This window comes from Pongo pygmaeus, chromosome Y (assembly GCF_028885625.2).
Source record: "Pongo pygmaeus isolate AG05252 chromosome Y, NHGRI_mPonPyg2-v2.0_pri, whole genome shotgun sequence".
In the NCBI taxonomy this organism is placed as follows: domain Eukaryota; kingdom Metazoa; phylum Chordata; class Mammalia; order Primates; family Hominidae; genus Pongo; species Pongo pygmaeus.
The window spans coordinates 17,807,102-17,834,084 of NC_072397.2; positions in this window are offsets into that span (position 1 = coordinate 17,807,102).

Sequence of the window (26,983 nt, forward strand, 5' to 3'; positions counted from 1 at the left end):
CACTCTATTCCAGTCAATTCCTTTCCATTTCATTCCATTCCATTCCATTCTATTCCATTCCATTCCATTCCATTCCATTCTAGTCCTTTCCAATACACTCCACTCCATTCAACTCCCCTCACTCCATTCCATTCCATTCCATTCCATTCCGCTCCATTTCATTCCACTCCACTCCATTTTACTACACTTCTCTCCAGTCCACTATATTTCATTAAACTCCACTCCATTACATTCCACTCCACTCTATTCCATTCCATTCCACAGCACTCCATTCCATCTACTCCTCTGTACTCCAGTCCACTCCATTGCATTCCATTCCATTCCACTCCACTCCACTGCATTCCACTCCACTCCATTCCACTGTACTGTGCTCCCTTCCATTCCACTACATTCCACTCCACTCCATTCCATTCCATTCCACTCTACCCCATTCCACTCCACTCTGCACCATTGCATTCCTGGCCATTCCACTCCACTCCACTCCATTCCAATCCATTCAAATGCATTCCACTCCACTCCACTCCATTCCATTCCATTCCATTCCACTCCATTCCACTGCAATCCATTTTTCTCCTTTCCAGTCCATTCTACTCCATTTCTGTCCATTAAACTGCACTGCATTCCATTCTATTCTACTGCACTCCACTACATTCATTTACAATCCAGTCCACTCCACTCCACTCCATTCTCCTTTACTCAGCTCCATCCCATTCCTTTCCACTCCACTCCATTCCACTTCATTCCATTCCACCGTATTCCATTCCACTCCACTCTGTTCCATTCCATTCCATTACATTCCACTCCACTTCCCTCCATTCCAATTCATTGCACCCCATTCCAATCCACTCCATTCCAATCCACTCCAATTCTCTCCATTCCCTTCAATTTCATTGCACTCCATTCGATTCAATTCCAATCCACTCCATTCCATTACAATCCACTCCATTCCATTCCATCCAATTCTACTACTTTCCAATCCATTCCATTCCATACCACTCCATTCCTTTCCCTTCCCTTCCATTCCTCTCCATACCACTCCACTCCACTCCAATCCAGTAAGCTAAACTCCACTGCATTCAATTCCATTACATTCCATTCTATTCCACTCCACTCCATTCCATTCCACTCAATTCCAGGCCATTCCACTCCATTCTCCTCCTCTCCATTCCACTCCTATCCTATCCAGTTCACTCCCCTCCATTCCTTTCCACTCCATTTCACTCTACTCCATTCCACTCCACTCCATTCCACTCCAATCCATTCCATCCCATTGCATTCCACTCCACCCGACTCCTCTCCATTCCACTCCATTCCATTCCTCTCCATTCCATTCTCTTCCACTCCATTCCTCTCCAATCCACTCCACTCCTCTTTACTTCGCTCCATTCCATTCCATTCCATTCCATTCAACTGTACTGCACTCCATTCCACTCCACACCAGTCCATGCCTCTCCACTGCACTCCATTCCACTCCTCTCTATTCCTTTGCAGTTCACTTCATTTCTATCCAATCGACTCCACTCCTTTCCCCTCTACTCCATTCCATTCCATTCCTTTCCTTTCCTTTCCTTTCCTTTCCAATTCATTCCATTCCACTCCACTAGACTCCACTCCACTCAACTCAAATCCATTCCATTCCTTTGTACTCTATTCCACTCCTTTCCATGCTCTTCCATTCCACTACTCTCCATCTCACTTCATTCAAGTGCATTCCACTCCTTTCCAGAAAACTGTATTACACTCCAGTCCATTCCAATCCATTCCACTCCACTCCGCTCGATTCCAAGCCATTTCACTCCAGTGCATTCCACTCCACTCAAATCCATTCCGTTCCACTCCAATCTATTCCACTCCGTTCAATTTCATTCCATTCTATTCCATTCCATTCCATTCAATTCAATTCCATTCCACTCTTTTTCACTTAACTCCATTCCATTCCACTCCATTCCATTCCAATCTATCTCACTTAACTCCATTCCATTCCAGTCCACTCTACTCCACTCCAATCCACTCCATGCCATTCCACTCCATTCCATTCCACTCCATTCCAAACAATTCCATTGCATGCCATTCCTCTCCACTTCACTCCACTCCAATCCAGTCCACTCCATTCCACTCTACTCCTTTCCATTTCATTACATTCCACTCCACTCCACTGTATTCCATCCATTCCAGTCCATTCCACTCCAATCCTCTCCACTCCACTCCATTCCACTCCTATCCAGTCTACTCGCCTCCATTCCATGCCACTCCTCTCCATTCCACTCCACTTTATTTAACTCCACTCCATGCCCTTCCACTTCATTCCATTCTTCTCGTTTTCACTCCAGTCCTCTCCATTCCATTCCACAGCATTCCATTCCACAGCATTCCATTCCATTCCACTCTACTCCATTCCACTCCACACCATTCCCCTCCATTCCATTCCGTTCCATTCATTGAACTCTATTTCTCTACGCTACACTCCATTCCACTCCCCTGCGCCCCGTTCCATTCTATTCCAATTCACTCTAGTCCATTCCCCTATACTCCACTCCATTAAACTCCACTCCACTCCGTTCCATTCCATTCAATTCCAGTCCATTCATTCCACTCCAATCCATTCCAGTACACTCCAGTCAAGTCCACACCACTCGACTCCATTCCACTCCATTCCATTGAATTCCATGTCACTCCGCACCATTAAATTCGATTCCACTCCACTCCTCTCCATTCCACTGAAATCTATTCCATACCACTATGCTCCATTACATGCCATTCCCTTCCAATCCTTTCCATTCCACTCCACTCCATTCTACTCCATCCCATTCTATTCCATTCCATTTTATTCCACTCCTCTCCAACCCATTCCATTCCACTCCCATGCACTCCACTCCACTCCATTGCATTCCTGTCTGTTCCTCTGAACTCAGTTTCATTCCATTCCTTTCCATTCCATTGCACTCCTCTCCTTTCCACTGTACTCCACTCCATGCCCCTTCACTCCACTCCATGCCATTCCATTCCATTCCAATCCATTCCATTCCATTCCATTGCATTCCATTTCATTCCACTCTAATCCATTCCATTCCACTCTATTCCATTCCATTCCACTCTAATCGATTCCATTCCACTCCATTACATTCCATTCCACTCTATTCCATTCCATTCCACTCAACTCTATTCATCTCCACTTCACTTCATTCCACTCTACTCCACTCCATTCCATTCTACTCTATTTCACCCCACTCCACTTCACTTCCTCCACTCCATTCCACTCCAATCCACTCGATTCCACTCCATTATTTCCTCTCCAATCCATTCCACACCATTCCATTCCACTCAATTCCACTCCACTGCATTCCATTCGATTCCAGTCCACTCCACTCCACTGCATTCCGTTCTACTCCCCTCCCCTCCACTCCACTCCATTCCATTCCATTCCATTCCACTCCACTCCACTCCACTCCAGTCTATTCCACTCCACTTCACTCCATTCCTCTCCATCCCCATCCGTTCCATTCCGTTTCATTCCACACCCCTCCACTACACTTCATTCCAATAAATTCCACTCTCCTGCATCCCACTCCATTCCACTCCACTCCATTCCATTCCATTTCTTTTAAATTCTATTCCACTCTTCTCCTATCCACACCACTCTACGCCATGGCACTCCACTCCACTCCATTCCATTGCATTCTATTCCATTCCATTCCTTTCCTTTCCACTGCATTACTTTCAATTCCACTCTACTCCATTCCACTCCACTCCATTCCAATCCATTCCATTCCATTCCATTCCTTTCAACTCTTTTCCTCTCCACTCCACTCGACTCCATTCCACTCTACTCTGTTCCATTTCATTCTATTTCACTCCACTCCCTTCCACTCCACTCCACTCCAATTTACTGCAATCCACTACATTCCACTACATTCGGTTCCATCTCACTCCATTCCTTCCACACCCCTCCAATTCAGACCACTGCACTCCACTCCACTCCACTAAATTCCACCTCATTTCATTCAACTCCATTCCACTACACTCCATTCAATTCGATTCCACTCCTCTTCAATAAATTCCCCTCTACTACATTCCACGCCACTCAATTCCTTTCCTATCCATTCCACTCCATCCCACTTCACCCCACTCCATTCCATACCATCCCATTCCATTCGACTCCATTCCACTCCACTATATTCCTCTCCATTCCAGTCCACTCCAGTCCACTCCAGTCCAATCTTCTCCATTCTACTCCTTTCCAATCCACTGCATTCCATTCCAATCCATTACATTCCACTGCACTCCATACCGCTACATTCCATTACACTCTAATCCACTCCAATCCTTTCCATTCCATTCTAATCCACTCAACTGCATTCCACTCCACTCCATTCCAGTCCACTACATTCCATTAGATTCTACTCTACTCCATGCGACACCACTCTCTTCCATTCCATTCCACTCCATTCCACTCCATTCTTTCCAAACCACTCCATTACAGACCACTTCACTTCATTCCACTCCACTCCACTAAATTCCATTGTACTCCACTCCCTTCCATTCCACTCCACTCCATTTCAATCAATTCCATTCCACTCCACTGCACTTCACTCCACTCCTCTCCATTCCACTCCATTCCATTCCACTCCATTCCACTCCACTCCATTCCATTCCATTCGCCTCCACTCCACTCCATGCCACTCCAATGCACTCAATTCCATTCCATTCCATTCCATTCCGTTCCATTACATTCCTTTCCCCTGAATTCCATTCCATTCTACTATACTCCATTCTAATCCTCTCCAATGCACCGTACTCCTTTCTATTCCATTCCATTCAACTCTAGTCCACTCCACTGTACTCGATTCCAATCCAATCAACTGCGATCCATTCCATAACATTACATTCCACTCCATTCCACTCCACTCCATTCCACTCCACTCCACTCCATTCCATTACATTCCATTCCATCTCACTTCATTCCTTCCACTCTTCTCCATTTCAGTCCAGTGCACTCCGCTGCACTCCAATAAATTCTACTCCATTCCATACCATTCCATTCCACTGCATTCCATTCCATTCGAATCCACTCCACTTCATTCCATTACCTTCCACTCCATTCCACTCCACTCCTTTCCTATCCATTCCACTCCATTCCAATTTACTCCACTCCATCCCATTCCATTCAATTCCATTATACTCCATTCCACCTCACTCTATTCCACTCCATTCCTGTCCACGCCAGTCCATTCCCGACCACTCCACACTATTCCTCTCCACTTCAATCCACTCCATTATATTCCATTTCACTCCACTCCATTCCATTTCACTCCACTCCATTCCAATACTTTCCATTCCAATGCACGCCACTCAATCTACTCCTCTCCACTCCATTCCACTCCATTCCATTTCACAACAATCAACTCCCATCCATTCCCTTCCATTCGACTCCACTCAACTTCATTCCACCCACTCCATTGCACTCCAATCCGGTCGCTTCCATTCCATTCCACTCCATTCCATTAGATTCTACTCTACTCTATTTCACTCCACTGCACTCCATTCCATTACATTCCACTCCATTCCATCCCATTCAACTGCACAACCTTCCATTCCACTCGACTCCATTCGTCTCCATTCAATTCCATTACCTTCCACTCCAAACCCTTCCATTCCATTCCTCTCCACTCTACTCCATTCCACACCGCTCCACTCCAGTCCATTCCATTCCTTTCCACACCACTCGACTGCACTCCATTCCAATCTATTGCACTCTATTCTACTCCACTTCTCTCCATTCCGTTCCTTTCCACTTCATTCCACTCCACTCCATTCCAGTCCATTTCAGTCCACTCCACTGCGTTCCAGTATAATCCACCGAATTCCACTCCATTCCATTCCATTCCACTGCAATCCACTCCATTCGATTCCAATCCATTCAACTCCACTCCATTCCATTCCACTACATTCCTTTCCACTCCATTTCATTTAATTCCACTGCATTCTATTCCACTCCATTCCACTCCATTCTATTCATACCCACACCAATTCACTCCACTCCATTCCACTCGATTCCACTCCATTCCATTCAATTCCACTCCACTCCCCTCCACTCCATTCCATTTAATTCCACTCCATTCCACTCTACTCAATTCCATTTAATTCCATTTCATTCCATTCCCCTCCATTCCACTCCATTCCATTCCACACCACTCCATTTCACTCCATAACCCTCTATTCCATTCCACTCTTTTCCATTCCACTCCATTCCAGTCCTTTCCACTACACTACAATCCTTTCCATTCCATTTCACCCCATTCCATTCGACTCCTCTCCATTCCAGTCCACTCAACTCCATTTCACTCCACCCCTTTCCACTTCACTACATACCCTTCCACTCCACTCCACTCCATTCCATTCCACTCCACTCATTTCCATTCCATTCTATTCCACTGCACTCCACTCCATCCACTCCACTCTACTCCATTGCACTCCAGTGCATTCCATTCCATTCCACTTCACGCCACTGCAATTCACTCCACTCCATTCCACTGCACTCAGCCCCATTCTATTCCACTACATTCCACTCCACTCCATTCCATTCCACTCCACTTCAATCCACCCCATTCCTTTTAATTGTTCTCCTCTCCATTCCACTCCATTTCAGTCCATTAAACTGCACTCCATTCCATTCCATGCTACTGCACTCCACTACATTCAATTCCAATCCAGTCCACTCCTTTCCATTCCATTCTACTGCACTTCAATCCACTCCATTTCAGTAAATTCCTCTCCTTTCCATTCCACTCCATTCCACTCCACTCCATTCCATTCTTTTCCACCCTCCTCCATTTCATTCCATTCTATTGCACTCCACTCCACTCTATTCCACTCTGCTCCATTCCACTCTATTCCACTCTACTCCATTCCACTCCAGTCCACTCCACTCCATTCCAGTCCTTTCGATTCCGTTCAACTCCACTCCACTGCATTCCATTCCAATACAATTCTTTGCACTCCACTGAACTCCATTCCACTCCACACTATTCCATTCCATTTGTTACCATTCCATTTCACTCCAATCAACTTCACTCAACTCCATTTCAGTCCACTCCACTCCATTCCACTCCACTCCACTAAATTCCGTTCCAAGCCACTCCATTCCATTCCACTCCATTACATTCCAATCCATTCCATTCCACTGCATTTCACTCCGCTCACTCCACTCCGCTCCATTCCACCCCATTCCATTACACTCCAATCCTCCCCATTCCATTTCATTCCATTCTACTCCACTCCTCTCCATTCCTGTCCACTCAACTCCTTTCCATTCCACTCCACTCCAATCCATCACATTCCATTCCATTCCATTCCATTCCACACCATTCCATTCCATTCCATTCCATCAATCTCTACTCCGTTGCACTCCACTTCACTATTTTCCAGTCTACTCCACTCCACTCCATTACATTCCATTCCAATTCTCTCAATTCCATTCCACTTCGCTCCATTCCAGTCAACCCCACTCCGTTCCACTATAATCCACTTCTTTCCATTCCACTCTACTCCAGTCCTTTCCATTCCATTCCATTCTACTCCACTCCTTCCACTACACTCCATTCCAGTCCACTCCACTCCATTATACTCCACTTCACTCTACTCCACTACATTCCATTACACTTCTCTCCATTGCACTCCACTCCACTCTATTCCATAGAATTCCACTCCAATGCACTCCACTCCACTCCACTCCATTCCACTCCATTCCACTCCACTCCATTCCACTCCACTCTATTTCATTCCACTCCACTCCACTCAACTACATTCCATTCCCCTCCATTCCACACTACTCAGCTCCATTCCATTCCATTCCATGGCAGTCCGCTTCAGTCTATTCCATTCCATTCCACTCTATTCCACTCAACTCCGCTGCGTTCCATTCCATTCCATTCCACTCCACTCCACTCCATTCCAACCAATTCCACTCCATTCCAGTGCACTCCACTCCTCTCCATTCCATTCAATTCCATTACACTCCATTGGATTCAATTCTATTCCACTTCATTCCATTACAATCCAATCCATTATATTCCATCCAATTCCACTACAATCCACTCCATTCCATACCGTTCCACTACATACCACTCCGTTCCGCTCTATTCCCTTCCATTCCTCCCCATACCACTCCACTCCATTCCAATCCATTAAACTGAACTGCACTGCTTTCATTTCCATTCCATTCCATTCCATTCCACTCCACTCCATTCCATTCCACTCAATTCAGGTCCATTCCACTCCATTCCCCTCCACTCCAATCCACTCCTATTCAATCCACTCCCCTTCATTCCATTCCACTCCATTCCACTCTACTCCATTCCACTCCACTGCATTCCACTGCAATCTATTCCATCCCATTACATTCAACTCCACTCCACTGCTCTTCATTCCACTACATTGCACTCCATTCCATTCCAATCCTTTCCATTCCCTTCCACTCCATTCCTCTCCAATCCACTCCACTCCATTCCACTTCTCTCCATTACATTACATTCCACTACATTCCTCTCCAATCCACTCCATTCCTTTCCATTGCACTCCACTCCCGTCCACACAATTCCAGTATATTCCACTAGATTCCACTCCACTCCACTCCACTGCATTGCACTCCATTACACTCCAATCCATTCCTCTCCATTCCACTCCAGTGCATTCCACTCCACTCCTATCCACTACATTCCATTCCCTTCCATTCCAATCCACTCCATTCCACTCCATTCCAATCCATTACCTTGCACTCCATTCCACTCCCTTACACTCCACTCCATTCCACTCGACTCCATTCCATTTGATTTTACTGTATTGCATTCAATTTCATTCCACTGCACTCCACTCCAATACACTACACCCCATCCCTCTGAATTCCATTACAGCCAAATCCGCACCAACCATTCCATTCCACTCCATTCCACTACACTACATTTCATTACACTGCATTCTTTAAATTCTATTCCCCTCCATTCCATTCCATTCCAGTCGACTCCACTCCATTCCACTCCACTCCATTCCATAACACTGCCCTCCACTCCATTCCATTCCATTCCACTCCAATCCACTCGACTACACTCGATTCCAATCCACTCCATTTCAGTCCATTCCACTACATTCCATTCTACTCCACCACACTACATTCCAGTCCATTCCACTCCATTCCACTCCATTCCACTCCTCTCCATTGCATTACATTCCACTCCATCCCTCTTCAATCCCCTCCACCACATTCCCCTCCACTGTACTCCAATCCACTCCACTCCACTCCATTCCATTCTATTCTTTTCCACTCCACTGCACTCCATGCCATTCTATTTCACTGTACTTCACTCCACTGCACTACATTCCACTCCATTCCATTCCACCCCAATCATCTCTACTCCATTTCATTCCCCTCTATTCCACTCCAGTACATTCCTTCCACTGCATTCTTTTCCATTCCATTCGACTCTACTCCACTGCGTTCCACTCCTGTCCACTCTATTCTATTCCATTCCATTCATTCCACTCCACTCCACTCCATTCCACTCCACTCCACTCTTCCACTCCAATGCACTCCATTCCATTCCATTCCATTCCTCTATATTCCACTCCACTCCACTCAATTCCACTCCACTCCACTCCACTCCATTCCACTACTTTACCTTACATTCCACTCCATCCCATTTCATTCCAATCCCCTCCATTCCACTCCATTCCACTCCATTCTGCTCCATTCCACTCCACTCCATTCTACTCCACTGCAGTCAATTCCATTCAATTCCATTCACTCCACTCCACTCCATTCCACTCCACTTCACTCCATTCCACTTCACTGCCCTCCATTCCATTCCATTTCGTTGCATTCCTTTCCATTCTTCTCCTTTCCCTTCCATTTGACTCCATTCCCGTCCATTCCAATACCCTCCCTTCCATTCCATTCCACTCCATTCTGATCCATTTCACTCCACTCCACTCCACTCCCTCCCTTCCCCTACATTCAAACCCATTCCACTTCACTCCTTTCCATTCCACACAACTCCATTCCTCCCCGTCCCATTCCACTTCTTCCACTCCTCTCCATTTCATTCCGTTCCATTACATTCCACTCCACTCCTCTCCGTTCCCCTCCACAGCACTCCAATCCACTCCACTGCAATCCATTCCACCCCTCCCTATTACTTTGCACTACAATCCGTTTCTCTCCAATCCACTTCACTGCTTTCAAATCCACTCCATTCCCTTCCATTCTACTCTCGTTTGTTCCATTAAACTGAACTCCGTTCCAATACACTCCACTGCACTCCTCTCCATTCCATTCCACTCTACTCCATTCCATTCCAATCCATTTCACTTAAGTCCATTCCACTCCATTACACTCCACTCCCATTCATTCCATTCCACTGCACTCCACTCCACTCCATTCCATTACAACCATTCCAATCCAATCCATTTAATTCCACTCAACTCCAATCCACTGCATTCCATTCCACTCCATTCTAGATCTTTCCACTCCACTCCAATCCACTCCATTGTATTCCATTTCATTTTAATCCACGACATTCCTGTCCATTCCACTGCATTCCACTCCATTCCCCTAGATTCCACTTGATTCCATTCCTCTCCATTGTACTCCAATTCATTCCGTTCCATTACAATCCACTCCATTCCACTCCATTCCATTCCACTCCACTCCATTCCATTCCATTCCATTCTACTCAATTCCATTTCATTCCATTCCACTCCACTCCACTGTATTCCATTCCACTTCACTCCACTATATTACATTCCCCTGCATTCCTTTAAATTCCATTCCAATCCATGTATTTCCCTTCCTCTCTCCTCCATTCCATTCCACTCCACTCCATTCCACTGTACTGCATTTCATTCCACTCCACCCCACTCGATTGCCTTCCATTCCTTTCCATTCAAATCCATTGTACTCCACTCGTCTCCATTTCATTCCATTCCTTTCTATTCAGCTCCATTCCACTCCACTCCATCTCATTGCATCCCACTCCTCTCCACTCTACTCCGCTCAACTACATTCCATTCCATTCCATTCCACTCCACTCCATTCCATTTCACTCCATTCCATTCCATTTCACTGCACTCGACTCCACTCCACTCCATTCCACTCTATTCCATTCTACACCATTCCACTCCACTCCATTCCATTCCATTCCACTCCAATCCTCTCCAAGCCTTCTATTCCACAGCATTCCACTACACGCCTTTCCATTCCACTCCAATCCTTTCCATTACATTCCACTCCATTCCATTTCATTCCATTCCAATCCACTCCACTCCACTCCATTCCACTCCACTCCTCTCCACTTCATTCCTCTCCAGTCCACTCCAGTCCACTCCACTCCACTCCTTTCCATTCCATTACACAGCATTCCACTCCATTCCATTCCAATCCATGCCACTCCACTCCATTCCAATCCACTCCTCTCTGCTCCACTTCACTCCACTCCATTACACTCCACTCCATTCAACTTTTCTCCATTCCTTTATAGGCAATTTCACTCCATTCCACTCCATTCCACGCCATACCATTCCACTGCCCTCCACTCCACTCCATTCCATTCCAATGCGATCCACTCCACTCCACTCCGTTCCACTCCAGTCCACTCCACTCCATTCTATTCCACTCCATTCCAGACCATTCCACTACACTCCATTCCATTGCATTCCATCTATTGTATTCCATTCCCCTCCATTCCACTCCTTTCCAAGCCATAACATTCCAATCCATTCCACTTCATTCCATTCCACTCCATTCCACTCATTTCCACTCCATTCCATTCCACTCATTCAACTCCTATCCATTCCATTCCATTACAATCCACACCACTCCAATCCATTCCACTCCACTCCATTCCACTCTCCTCCATTCCATCCCATTGCAATGCACTCAATTTCACTCCAATCTATTCTAGTCTATTCCACTGCATTCCACTCCGTTCCATTAATCTCCATTCCACTCTGCTCCATTCCATTCCATTCCACTCCACTCAACTCCATTCCATTCGTCTCCATTCCACTGCACTTCACTCCACTCCAATGCATTCTACTCCACTCCATCCCACTCCACTCCATTCCGTTGCACTCCATTCCACTCCGTTCTATTCGTTTTCGTTCCATTCCACTCCACTCGCCTCTATTCCACTCCATTCCACTCCATTCCACCCCTCTCAATTCCATTCCAATCCACTCCATTACTCTGCAGCCCATTCCACTCCTTTCCTCTTCACTCCATTCCATTTCATTCCATTCCACTGCACTCCACTCCACTCCACACGAAGCCATTCCACTCCATTGCAATTCATTCCATTCCTCTCCACTCCATTGCATTACACTCCATTTCTATCCAGTCAACTCCACTTCTTCTGACTCCACTCCATTTCATTCATTTCCATTCTATTTCATTCATTTCCATTCCATTCCATTCAATTCCATTCCATTCCATTAAATTCCACTCCATTCAATTCCACTACATTCCAGTTCACTTAATTCCTGTCCATTCCACTCCATTCCACTCCACTCCAATCCATTCCATTCCATTCCAATCCACTCCATTCAACTCCATTCCACTCCATTCCATTCCACTCCACTCTACATCATTCCATGCCTTTCCAATCCACGCCATTCCAATCCACTACACTCCATTTCATTCCATTCCATTTCAGTCCAATTCACATCACTCCATTTCGTTCCACTCCATTCCACTGCACTACATTCCATTCCACTACATTTCTTTCGATTCTATTCCCCTCCATTCCATTCCATTCCACTCCACTCCATTCCACTCCACTCCACTCTATGCGACTGCAATCCACACCATTCCATTCCATTCCTCTCCATTCCATTCCACTCCTCTGCACTCCACTCCATGCCATTACATTACATTCCACTCCATTCGACTCCACTGTATTCCATAACTTTCCACTCCATTCCACTCCACTCCATTCCACTCCAATCCATTTCACTCAACTCCATTGCATACCATTTCATTGCAATCCACTCCAGTCTACTCTATTGCACTCCACTCCTTTCCATTCCATTCCATTCTACTCCACTCCACTCCATTCCGTTCCATTCCTTTCCTTTCCACTCTACCCTACCTTATTCGTTTCCAATTCATTCCTTTCCATTACACTACTTTCCAGTCCACTGTACTCCACTTCATTCCATTCCACTCAACTTCGTCCATTCCATGTCATTGCATTCCATTACGCTACATTTAACTCCATTCAACACATACCATTCCACTCCTTTCCACTCCACTCCAATCCACTGCATTCCACTCCACTCCACTCGACTCCATTGCATTCCACTCCATTCCATTCAATTCCATTCCACTGCATTCCATTCAATTTCATTCCACTACATTCCATTACAATCAGCTCCATTAAATTCCATCCCTTTCCACTACATTCCGCTACTTTCCATTCCATTCCATACCATTCCACTCCTTTCCACTCCATTCCCTTCCATTTCATTACACCCCTTTCCATACCACTCCACACCACTCCAAACAATTCCATTCCATTCTGCTACTCTGTACTGCATTCAATTCCATTCCATTCCACTCCACTCTACTCCATTCCACTCCTATCCACTCTACTCCCCTCCATTTCATTCCACTCCATTCCACTCCAATCCATTCCACTCCACTCAATTCCACTCCAACCCATTCCATTCCATTCCACTCCACTCCACTCCCTTCCATTCCACTCCTTTCCACTCCATTCCACTCCTCTGCATTCCATTCCATTTCACTCTATTCCTCTCCATCCACTTCACTGCTTTCCAATCCCCTCCATTCCATTCCACTCCATTCCACTCCACTCTGTTCCACTCCACAACACTCCATTCCACTCCACAACACTCCGTTCCACTACACTGTACTCCATTCCACTCCCCTCCATTACATTGCATTACAATCCATTTCTCTCCAATCGTCTCCACTCCTTTCACGTGCACTCCATTCCATTACATTCCACCTCAATCCATTCCATTACGTTCCACTCCATTCCATTCCATTCCATTCCAATTCATTCCTGTCAACACCATTCCAGGCCATTTCACTACATTCCACTCTACTCCACTCCACTACATTACACACCATTACACTTCATTCCATTCCATTCCCTTACAAACCACTCTACTCCACTCCTTTACACTCAACTTCATCCATTCCATTCCATTACACTCCATTCCATTCTATTGCATCCCACTCAATTCCACTCCATTCCATCCCACTCCATTCTAGTCCATTCCACTACATTCCACTACATTCCACTCCACTCAATTCCACTCCATTCCACTCCATTCCATTCCACTCCATTCCACTCCACTCCATTCCATTCCATTCCACTCCATTCCACTCCACTCCATTCCATTCCATTCCACTCCACTTCAATCCACTCCATTCAATTCCACTCCTTTCCATTCAATTCCATTGCACTGCATGCCATTCTATTTCATTCCCTTCCATTCCATTACAATCCTCTCCGTTCCATTCCATTCCATTCCATTCCATTCCTCTCCATACCACCACATACCACCCCAATCAATTCCATTCCATTACACTAAACTCCACTGCATTAGATTCCATTCCATTCCACTACATTCCATTATATTCCACTCCATTCCCGTCCATTTCACTCCAATTCACTTGACTCCTCTCCATTCCACTACTGTCCACTCCACTCCCCTCCAGTTCATTCCACTCCATTCCACCACACTCCATTCGACTCCACTCCATTCCACTCCAATCCATTCCAGTCTATTTCATTCCACTCCACTCCAGTCGCCTCCATTCCACTCCATTCCACTACACTCCATTCGACATCACCCCATTCCACTCCAATCCATTAAATTCTATTTCATTCCACTCCACTCTAGTCGCCTCCATTCAACTCCATTCCTCTCTATTCCACTCCACTCCATTACATTCTATTCCCCTCCATTCCTCTCCAATCCTGTCCAATCCTTTCCACACTGCTCCATTCCATTCCAATCCTTTCCATCCACTCCACCCCACTCCATTCTACTCCACTACACTGCATTCCACTCCTCTCCATTCCATTGAATTACACTCCTTTTCTCTCCATACGGCTTCACTTGTTTCAAAATCACTCCATTGCATTCCATTCCATTCCATTGCATTCCAATCCATTCCATTCCAGTCTATTCCATTCCATTCCATTCCACTCCATTACAGTCCACTCAATTCCAGTCCATTCCACTACATCCCTCTCTCCTGCACTCCACTCCATTACACTCCATTTCACTCAGTTCCATTCCACTCCATTCCACTACACTCCATTCCACTGCACTCCATTCCACTCCACTCTACTCCATTCCATTCCATTCACTTCCGTTCCAGTCCACTCCATTCCACTCCATTCCATTCCATTTCATTACACTCCATTCCCCTCCCTTCCACTCCACTCCTTTCCATTCGACTCCATTCCATTTGATTCCTCTCCAATCCATTTAATTTCATTCCACTGCACTCCACTGCCCTCCACTACACCCCGTTACACTCCATTCCATTCCATTCCAATCCACACTACCCATTCAATTCCCCTCGATTCCACTCAACTACCTTCCATTCCACTGCATTCCTTTAAATTCCATTCCCCTCCATTGCATTCCATTCCAGTACACTCCACTCCATTCCACTGCACTCCATTCCATAATGCTCCCCTCCACTCCATTCCATTCCATTCCATTCCACTCCATTCCGTTCCATTCCACTCCACACTGCTCGACTGCACTCGATTCCATTCCACTCCATTGCACTCCACTCCATTCCATTACTTTCCATTGCATTCCACTGCATTTAATTTCACTCCATTCAACTTAACTACATTCATTTCCTCTCCACTCCTCTCCTTTCCACTCCTTTCCATTCCACTACATTCCACTCGACCCCATTCCATTCCATTCCACTACATTGTATTCCATTTCTCTCCACTCCACCCCTGTCCACCCCATTCTACTCCACCCCATAACATTCCATTCCAATCTACTCCTCTCCTCTCCACTCTACTGCATTCCATTCCATTCCTTTCCATTCAAAGCTTTTCCACTCCCCTCCACTAAACTTGTTGCAATTTTTTTCCATTAAACTCCATTCCAATCAACTCCGCTCTATTCCACTCCACTCAGCTCTTCTCCACTCCAGTAAACTCCATTCCATTCTATTCAACTCTACTCCATTCCATTTCACTGCATTCCATTACATACTATTCCATTCCACTGAACGGGACTCCACTCCTCTCCACTACGTTCCACTCCAATCCATTCCACTCCATTCCACTCCACTCCATTACATTCCATTCCACTCCACTACACTCCAATCCATTCTATTCTACTGCAATCCTCTACACTCCATTCCATTCCACTCTATTCCTTCTATTCCTTACCATTCCATTGAACTCCATTCCACTTCATTCCAACTTACTCCACTCCACTCCATTCCCCTCCACTGCAAACCGCTCCTCTTCACTCCACTCCACTCCAGTCCAGTGCACTCCAATCCTCTCCATTCCATTTGTATCCACTGCTCTCCACTCCATTCCATTTCAATAAAATGCACTCCATTCTATTCCATTCCATTGCAATCCACTCCAATCTACTCCATTCCACTACACTCCACTCTGCTCCACTTCACTCCACTCCATTCCACTCCATTGTATTCCACTCTACGTCATTTAATTTCATTCCATTATACTCCACTCAACTCCACGCCACTCCATTCCACTCCATTCCACAGCAATTCACCTCGTTCCATTCTGCTACACTCCATTCCTTTCCACTCCACGCCACTGCACTCCATTGCACTCCACTACATTCCATTCCATTCCATTCCATTCCATTCCATTCCATTCCACTCCACTCCACTCCACTCCACTCCATTGCATTCCGTTTGATTCCATTCCACATTATTAAACTACATTCCCCTCCAACCACTCCATTACAATCCATTTTGTTCCATTCAACTCCATGTCATTCCACTCCAGTCCACTCCGTTACACTCCACTCCACTCCATTGCACTCCACCCCACTCCATTCCACTCCACTCCACTATCTTCCACTTCTCTCCACTCCACTCTATTCCACTCCATTCCATTCCATTCCACTCCATTCCACTCCACTATACTCCACTCCATTCCACTGTGCTCCACTCCTTCCCACTCTACTCCACTCCACTCTACCCCTCTCCATTCCACTCCACTCCACTCCATTACATTCCACTTCATTTCCTTCCATCCCTTTCTTTACACAGCATGCCACTCTGTCACAAAGGCTGTAGTGCAGTGGTAGAATCTCATCTCATATTTCTTTTCACAATTCGATTTTATTTCATTCCATCCCTTTCCTTTCCATTCTATTTCACTCATCTCCACTCCACTCCACTCCATTCCTTTCCACTCTTTCCCATTCCATTTGACTCCATTCAACTCCATTCCACTCCACTCCCCTCCTTTCCAGTCCATTCCATTCCTTTTCATTCCATTGCGTTCCATTCATTTCTTTTTATTATTCTTATTCTTATTCTTATTATTATTATACTTTAGGTTCTATGGTACATGTGTGCAATGTGCCAGGAAGTTACATATGTATACATGTGCCATGCTGGTGTGCTGCACCCACTAACTCGTCATCTAATATTAGGTATATCTCCCAATGCTATCCCTATCCCCTCCCCCCACCCCACAACAGTCCCCGAAGAGTGATGTTCCCCTTCCTGTGCCCTTGTGTTCTCATTGTTCAATTCCCACATATGAGTGAGAATATGTGGTGTTTGGTTTTTTGTTCTTGTGATAGTTTACTGAGAATGATGATTTCCAATTTCATCCATTTCCCTACGAAGGACATGAACTCATCATTTTTTATGGCTGCATAGTATTCCATGGTGTATATGTGGCACATTTTCTTAATCCCGTCTATCATTGTTGGACATTTGTGTTGGTTCCAAGTCTTTGCTCTTGTGAATAATGCCGCAATAAACATATGTGTTCATGTGTCTTTATAGCAGCATGATTTATAGCCCTTTGCGTATATACTCAGTAATGGGATGACTGGGTCGAATGGAATTTCTAATTCTAGATCCCTGAGGAATCGCCACACTGACTTCCACAAGGGTTGAACTAGTTTACAGTCCCACCAACAGTGTAAAAGTGTTCCTATTTCTCCACATCCTCTCCAGCACCTGTTGTTTCCTGACTTTTTAATGACTGCCATTCTAATTGGTGTGAGATGGTATCAAATTGTGGTTTTGATTTGCATTTCTCTGATGGCCAGTGATGGCGAGCATTTTTTCATGTGTTTTTTGGCTGCATAAAGGTCTTCTTTTGAGAAGTGTCTGTTCATGTCCTTTGCCCACTTTTTGATGGGGTTTTTTGATTTTCTCTTGTAAATTTGTTGGAGTTTATTGTAGATTCTGAATATTAGCCCTTTGTCAGACGAGTAGGTTGCGAAAATTTTCTCCCATTTTGTAGGATGCCTGTTCACTCTGATGGTAGTTTCCTTTGCTGTGCAGAAGCTCTTTAGTTTAATTAGATCCCATTTGTCAATTTTGGCTTTTGTTGCCATTGCTTTTGGTGTTTTAGACATGAAGTCCTTGCCCATGCCTATGTCCTGAATGGTAATGCCTAGGTTTTCTTATAGTGTTTTTATGGTTTTAGGTCTAACATTTAAGTCTTTAATCCATCTTGAGTTGATTTTTGTATAAGGTGTAAGGAAGAGATCCGGTTTCAGCTTTCTCCATATGGCTAGCCAGTTTTCCCAGCACCATTTATTAAATAGGGTATCCTTTCCCCATTGCTTGTTTTTCTCAGGTTTGTCAAAGATCAGATAGTTGTAGATATGTGTCATTCTTTCTGAGGGCTCTGTTCTGTCCCATTGATCTATATCTCTGTTTTGATACCAGTACCATGCTGTTTTGGTTACTGTAGCCTTGTAGTACACTTTGAAGTCAGGTAGTGTGATGCCTCCAGCTTTGTTCTTTTGGCTTAGGATTGACTTGGCGATTCGGGCTCTTTTTTGGTTCCATATGTACTTTAAAGTAGTTTTTTCCAATTCTGTGAAGATAGTCATTGGCAGGTTGATGGGGATGGCATTGAATCTGTAAATTACCTTGGGAAGGATGGCCATTTTCACGATGTTGATTCTTCCTGCCCATGAGCATGGAATGTTCTTCCATTTGTTTATATCCTCTTTTATATCCTTGAGGAGTGGTTTGTAAGTTCTCCTTGAAGAGGTCCTTCACATCCCTTGTAAGTTGGATTCCTAGGTATTTTATTCTCTTTGAAGCAATTGTGAATGGGAGTTCACTCATGATTTGGCTCTCTGTTTGTCTGTTATTGATGTGTAAGAATGCTTGTCATTTTTGTACATTGATTTTGTATCCTGAGACTTTGCTGAAGTTGCTTATCAGCTTAAGGAGATTTTGGGCTGAGACAATGGGATTTTCTAGATATACAATCATGTCATCTGCAAACAGGAACAATTTGACTTCCTCTTTTCCTAATTGAATACCCTTTATTTCCTTCTCCTACCTAATTGCCCTGGCCAGAACTTCCAACACTATGTTGAATAGAAGTGGTGAGAGAAGGCATCTCTGTTTTGTGCCAGTTTTCAAAGGGAATGCTTCCATTTTTTGCCCATTCATTATGATATTGTCTGTGGGTTTGTCATAGATAGCTCTTATTATTTTCAGATAGGCCACATCAATACCTAATTTATTGAGAGTTTTTAGCATGAAGGGTTGTTGAATTTTGTCAAAGGCCTTTTCTGCATCTGTTGAGATAATCATGTGGTTTTTGTCTTTGGATCTGTTTATATGCTGGATTACATTTATTGATTTGCGTATATTGAACCAGCCTTGCATCCCAGGGATGAAGCCCGCTTGATCATGGTTGATAAGGTTTTTGATGTGCTGCTGGATTCTGTTTGCCAGTATTTTGTTGAGGATTTTTGCATCAATGTACTTCAAGGGTATTGGTCTAAAATTCCCTTTTTATTGTTGTGTCTCTGCCAGGCTTTGGCATCAGGATGATGCTGGCCTCATAAAATGAGTTAGGGAGGATTTTATACCTCTGATAGAATTCTGCTATGAACCCATCTGGTCCTAGATTTTTTTTGGTTGGTAAGCTATTGATTATTGCCACAATTTCAGCTGCTGTTATTGGTCTATTCAGAGATTCAGCTTCGTCCTGGTTTAGTCTTTGGAGGGTGTATGTGTTGAGGAATTTATCCATTTCTTCTAGATTTTCTAGGTTTTTTGCGTAGAGGTGTTTGTAATATTCTCTGATGGTAGTTTGTATTTCTGTGGGATCGCGTGTGTTATCCCCTTTATCAGTTTTTATTGCATCTATTTCATTCTACTCTCTTTTTTTCTTTATTAATCTTGCTAGCGGTCTATCAATTTTGTTGATCCTTTCAAAAAACCAGCTCCTGGATTCATTAGTTTTTTGAAGGGATTTTGTGTCTCTATTTCCTCCAGTTTTGCTCTGATTTTAGTTATTTCTTGCCTTCTGCTAGCTTTTGAATGTGTTTGCTCTTGCTTTTCTAGTTCTTTTAATTGTGATGTTAGGGTGTCAATTTTCGATCTTTCCTGCTTTCTCTTGTGGGCATTTAGTGGTATAAATTTCCCTCTACACACTGCTTTGAATGCATCCCAGAGATTCTGGTATGTTGTGTCTTGGTTCTCTTCGGTTTCAAAGAACATCTTTATTTCTGCCTTCATTTCGTTATGTACCCAGTAGTCATTCAGAAGCAGGTTGTTCAGTTTCCACGTAGTTGAGCAGTTTTGAGTGAGATTCTTAATCCTGAGTTCTAGCTTGATTGCACTGTGATCTGAGAGATAGTTCATTATAATTTCTGTTCTTTTACATTTATTGAGGAGAGCTTTACTTCCAAGTATGTGGTCAATTTTGGAATAGGTGTGGTGTGGTGCTGAAAAAAATGTATATTCTGATGATTTGGAGTAGAGAGTTCTGTAGATGTCTATTAGGTCCGCTTGATGCAGAGCTGAGTTCAATTCCTGGGTATGCTTGTTGACTTTCTGTCTCGTTGATCTGTCTAATGTTGACAGTGGGGTGTTAAAGTCTCCCATTATTAATGTGTGAGAGTCTAAGTCTCTTTGTAGGTCACTCAGGACTTGCTTTAAGAATCTGTTTGCTCCTGTATTGGATGCATATATATTTACAATAGTTAGCTCTTCTTGTTGAATTAATCCCTTTACCATTATGTAATGGCCTTCTTCGTCTCTTATGATCTTTGTTGATTTGAAGTCTGTTTTATCAGAGACTAGGATTGCAACCCCTGCCATTTTTTGTTTTCCATTTGCTTGGTAGATCTTCCTCCATCCTTTTATTTTGCGCCTATATGTGTCTCTGTACGTGAGATGGGTTTCCTGAATACAGCACACTGATGGGTCTTGGGTCTTTATCCAATTTGCCTGTCTGTGTCTTTTAATTGAAGAATTTAGTCCATTTACATTTAAAGTTAATATTGTTATGTGTGAATTTGATCATGTCATTATGTTAGCTGGTTATTTTGCTCGTTAGTTGATGTACTCTCTTCCTAGTCTGCATGGTCTTTACATTTTGACATGATTTTGCAGCGGCTTATACCGGTTGTGCCTTTCCATGTTTACAGCTTCCTTCAAGAGCTCTTTTAGGGCAGGCCTGGTGTTGACAAAATCTCTCAACATTTGCTTGTCTGTAAAGTATTTTATTTCTCCTTCACTTATGAAACTTAGTTTGGGTGGATATGAAATTCTGGGTTGAAAATTCTTTTCTTTAAGAATGTTGAATATTGGCCCCCACTCTCTTCCGGCTTGTAGGGTTTCTCCCGAGTGATCTGCTGTTATTCTGATGGGCTTCCCTTTGATGGGAACCCGACCTTTCTCTCTGGCTGCCCTTAACATTTTTTCCTTCATTTCAACTTCGGTGAATCTGACAATTATGGGTCTTGGAGTTGCACTTCTCGAGGAGTATCTTTGTGGCGTTCTCTGTATTTCCTGAATCTGAATGTTGGCCTGCCTTGCTAGATTGGGGAAGTTCTCCAGGATAATATCCTGCAGAGTGTTTTCCAACTTGGTTCCATTCTCTCCATCTCTTTCAGGTTCACCAATCAGACGTAGATTTGATCTTTTCACATAGTCCCTCATTTCTTGGAGACTTTGCTCATTTCTTTTTATTCTTTTTTCTCTAAACTTCCCTTCTCGCTTCACTTCATTCGTTTCATCTTCCAGGGCTGACACCCTTTCTTCCGTTTGATCACATCATCTCCTGAGGCTTCTGTATTCTTCACGTAGTTCTCGAGCCTTGATTTTCAGCTCCATCAGCTCCTTTAAGCATTTCTCTGTATTGGTTATTCTAGTTGTATATTCTTCTAAATTTTTGTCCAAAGTTTGCAACTTCTTTGCCTTTGGTTTGAATATCCTCCCGTAGCTTGGAGTAATTTGATCGTCTGAAGTCTTCTTCTCTCAGCTCGTCAAAGTCATTCTCCATCCAGCTTTGTTCCGTTGCTGGTGAGGAACTGCATTCCTTTGGAGGAGGAGAGATGCTCTGCTTTTTAGAGTTTCCAGGTTTTCTGCTCTGTTTTTTCCCCATTTCTGTGGTTTTATCTACTTTTGGTCTTTGATGATGGTGATGTACAGATGGGTTTTTGGTGTGGATGTCCTTTCTGTTAGTTTTCCTTCTAACAGACAGGACCTTCAGCTGCAGGTCTGTTGGAGTCCCTGGCCGGCTGTGTGAGGTGTCAGTCTGCCCCTGCTGGAGGGTGCCTCCCAGTTAGGTTGCTCGGGGGCCTGGGGTCAGGTACCCACTTGAGGAGGCAGTCTGCCAGTTCTCAGATCTCCAGGTGCGTGCTGGGAGTACCACTGCTCTCCTCAAAGCGGTCAGACAGGGACATTTAAGTCTGCAGAGGTTACTGCTGTCTTTCTGTTTGTCTCTGCCCTGCCCCCAGAGGTGGAGCCTACAGAGGCAGGCAGGCCTCCTTGAGCTGTGGTGGGCTCCACCCAGTTCAAGCTTCCCAGCTGCTTTGTTTGCCTAAGCAAGCCTGAACAATGGCGGGCGCCGCTCTCCCAGCCTCGCTGTCGACATGTTGTTTGATCTCAGACTGCTGTACTAGCAAACAGCGATACTCCTTGGGCATAGGACCCTCTGAGCCAGGTGCGGGTATAATCTCCTGGGGCACCGTTTCCTAAGCCCAATGGAAAAGCAGTGTTCGAGTGGGAGTGGCCCGATTTGCCAGGTGCTGTCTGTCACCCCTGCAAAGGGAATTCCCTGACCCCTTGCTCTTCACGAGTGAGGCAATGTCTCGCCCCTGCTTTGGCTGGCGCACTGTGCACTCACCCACTGACCTGCGTCCACTGTCTGGCACTCCCTAGAGAGATGAACATGGTACCTCAGATGGAAATGCAGAAATCACCCGTCTTCTGCATTGCTCACGCAGGGAGCTGTAGACCGGAGCTATTCCTATTTGGTCATCTTCCCATTCATTTCTCTAGACAGGATATCACTGTGTCACCCAGTCTGGACTGAAGTGGCACAATCTCAGCTACCATTTCACGTCAAGTTTCCATTACATTGTATTATATTCGATTGCATTCCTTTGAATTCCATTCTATTCTATTCCATTCCTTTCCACTCCATACCACTCCATTCTACTCCACTCCACAACATGCCATTACAACCTATTCCATTCCACTCCTATCCACTCCACTGCACTGCACTCCACTCTGTTTCACACCATCCAATTCCATTCCCCTCCATTCCACTGCACTCCACTCCACCCCACTCCACTGCACTTCATTTCATTCCATTCAATACCATTCCATTCCTCTCCATTCCACTCCACACCAATTCATTGCACTCCACTCCATTCAATTCTAGTCAAATCTCTTCCCTTCCATTCCATTCCATTCAACTTCTTTCCTCTCTACTCCATTCCATTCCACTCCACTCCACATCATTCCATTCCATTCCAATATTCGATTCCATTCCACTCCATTCCAGTCCATTCCAAGACATTTCACACCAATACACTTCACTCCATTCCACTCCCCTTCATTCCGTTCCATTCCATTCAATTCCACACCAGTCGATTCCACTGCATTCCACTCCATTACCCTCCATTACACTCCATCTCAGTCCACTCCATTCAACTCCACTCTATTCCATTCCATTCCATTCCCGTTCACTCCATTCCATTCCACTTAACTCCATTCAATTCCACTCCACTGCACTCCTCTCAACTCCAGTCCACTCCACTCCATTCCATTCCACTGAATTGCATTCCACTCCCTTCCTCAGACTTCCACTCCATTCTACTCAACTCCATTCCTTTCTATTCTAATCCACTGCACTCCAATCCACTTCACTCCATTCCATTCCACTCCGATCCACTTCACTTCACTCCACTCCATTCCACTCAGATCCACTAATTTCCATTCCATATCATTCCACTCCACTCCAATCCACTAAACTCCACTCCATTCCATTCAACTCAACTCTCATCCACTCCATTCCACTCCACTCCTTTACATTCCACTGTCTTCCATTCCACTTTACTCCTTTCCTTCCCACTCCACTCCACTGCTTTCTACCCCACTCAACCCCTTTCTATTCCATTTCATTCCATTCCACTCCACAGCATTCCATTCCACCCCATACCATTACACTCCACTCCAATCCATTCCACTCCATTCCATTCCATTCCACTCCACTCCATTCCACTAAACTCCACTCCTTTCCTCTTCACTTCACTACATTTCCTTCCATCCCATTCCACTCCATTCAATTCCAATACTTTCCTATCCTTTAAACTCAGTTCCAGTACACTCCATTGCACTGGAATCCATTCTATTCCAGTTCCTTACTCTCCAATCCTCTCCATTCCATTGCACTGCATTTCATTTAACTCCATTTCATTAAACTCCGCTCCTTTGTGCTCTATTCCAATCCACTCCATTCCATTCCACTCCATCCACTCCACTTCACTCTATTAAGCTCCACTTCATTCTATTCCATTCCACTACACTCCACTCCATTCCCCTCTAATTCACTCCATTCTGCTCCACGGCAATCCATTCAATTCCATTCCCCACCATTCCACGTCATTCCATTCCATTGCACTTCATTCCTCTCCAAACCACTCCTCTCTATTCCTCTCCACTCGTTTCCATTTCACTCAATTCCATTCACTCCATTCCATTAAATTCCACTCCACCCCCTACATTCCATTCCACTTCAGTCCATTCCATACTGTTCGCCTCCATTCCACTCCACGCCCATCAATTCTACCTCACTCCACTCCACTCCACTTCATTCCATTCCATTCCACTAATTTCCCTTCAATTTCAATCCATTCCAGTCCATTCCCCTCCACTTCATTCCACTCCATTCCACTCCATTCCGTTCCATTCCATTCCATTCCATTCCATTCCACTCCACTCCATTCAATTCCACTCCATTATACTTTATTCCGTCTCATCCTATTCCATTCCACTCAACTCCACTCCACTCAAGTCCACTCCAATCTTCTCCATCGAATTCCATCCCATTCCATTCCTCCACTCTCTGCTCCACTCCACTCCTTTCCACTGCACTCCCATCCATTCCATTCCTTTCTATCCTATTCCATTACATTAAACTACTCTCTACTCCATTCCATTGCATTCCAATCCATGCTATTTCATTCAACTCCATTGCATTCCACTCCACACCATTGAATTCCATTTCATTCCATTCCATTCCACTACATTCCACTTCACTCAATTCCACTCTACTCTATTCCATGCCATTCCATTCCACTCCATTCCACTCCACTCCTCTCCAGTTCATTCTATCTCATCCCATTCCATTCCACTGTGTTCCACTCCACTCCTTTCCACTCCACTCCAATCTTCTCCATCCCATTTCGTCCCATTTCATTCGTCTGCACTAAACTCCATTGCATTCCACTCGACTCCACTCCACTCCACTCCATTCCATTTAATTCCTCTCCATACCATTCCACTCCAGACAAATCCAGAGCACTCCCATCCACTCCTATCCATTACAATCCATTCCATCACCTTCCATTCCATTACACTCCACTCCACTCCATTCCATTCCAATCCATTCCATTTTATTCTATTCCATTCCATTAAACTCCAATTCACTCCACTCCACTCCATTCAATTCCATTCCATTACTTTCCCGTCTATTCCTTTCCATTAATTTTCACTCCATTCACTCCACTCCCGTCCTTTCCATTCCACTCGACTCCTTTCAATTCCATTCCAATCCATTCCACTTCATTCCATTCCACTACACTACACTGTACTCCACTCTATTCTTTTTAATTCCACTCCATTCCATTCCACTCCATTCCACAACACTACACTCCATTCCACACCACTCCATTCCATTCCATTCAACTCCACTAGATTCCACTCCACTCCTTTCAACTGCACTCCACTCCACTTCTTTCCATTCCTTTACATTTCATTCCATTTCTTGCCACTCCTCTCCTCTCCATACCACTCTACTACATTCCATTCCTTTCCACTCCACTATACTTCTTTCCATTCCATTCCATTCCACTCCTTTCCACTCCACTCCACTCAATTCCACTCCACTCCACTCCATTGCATTCCACTCCCCTGCATTCCATGCCATTCCATTTCATTCCATTCCATTGCATTACATTCCACTCCATTCCAGTCCGTTCCACTACACTCCTCTCTATTCCATTCTATTCTATTCCATTCCACTCTATTCGTGTCCATTCCAATCATTTTGACTCCATTAGACTCCATTCTACTACATTCGTCTCCAGTCAACTCAATTCCGTTCCACGACATTCCCCTCCAGTCCATTCCATTCCATTACACTCCACTGCACTCCAATCCATTCTAATCCATTCCACTGCATTGAAGTACATTCCAGAAATCTGC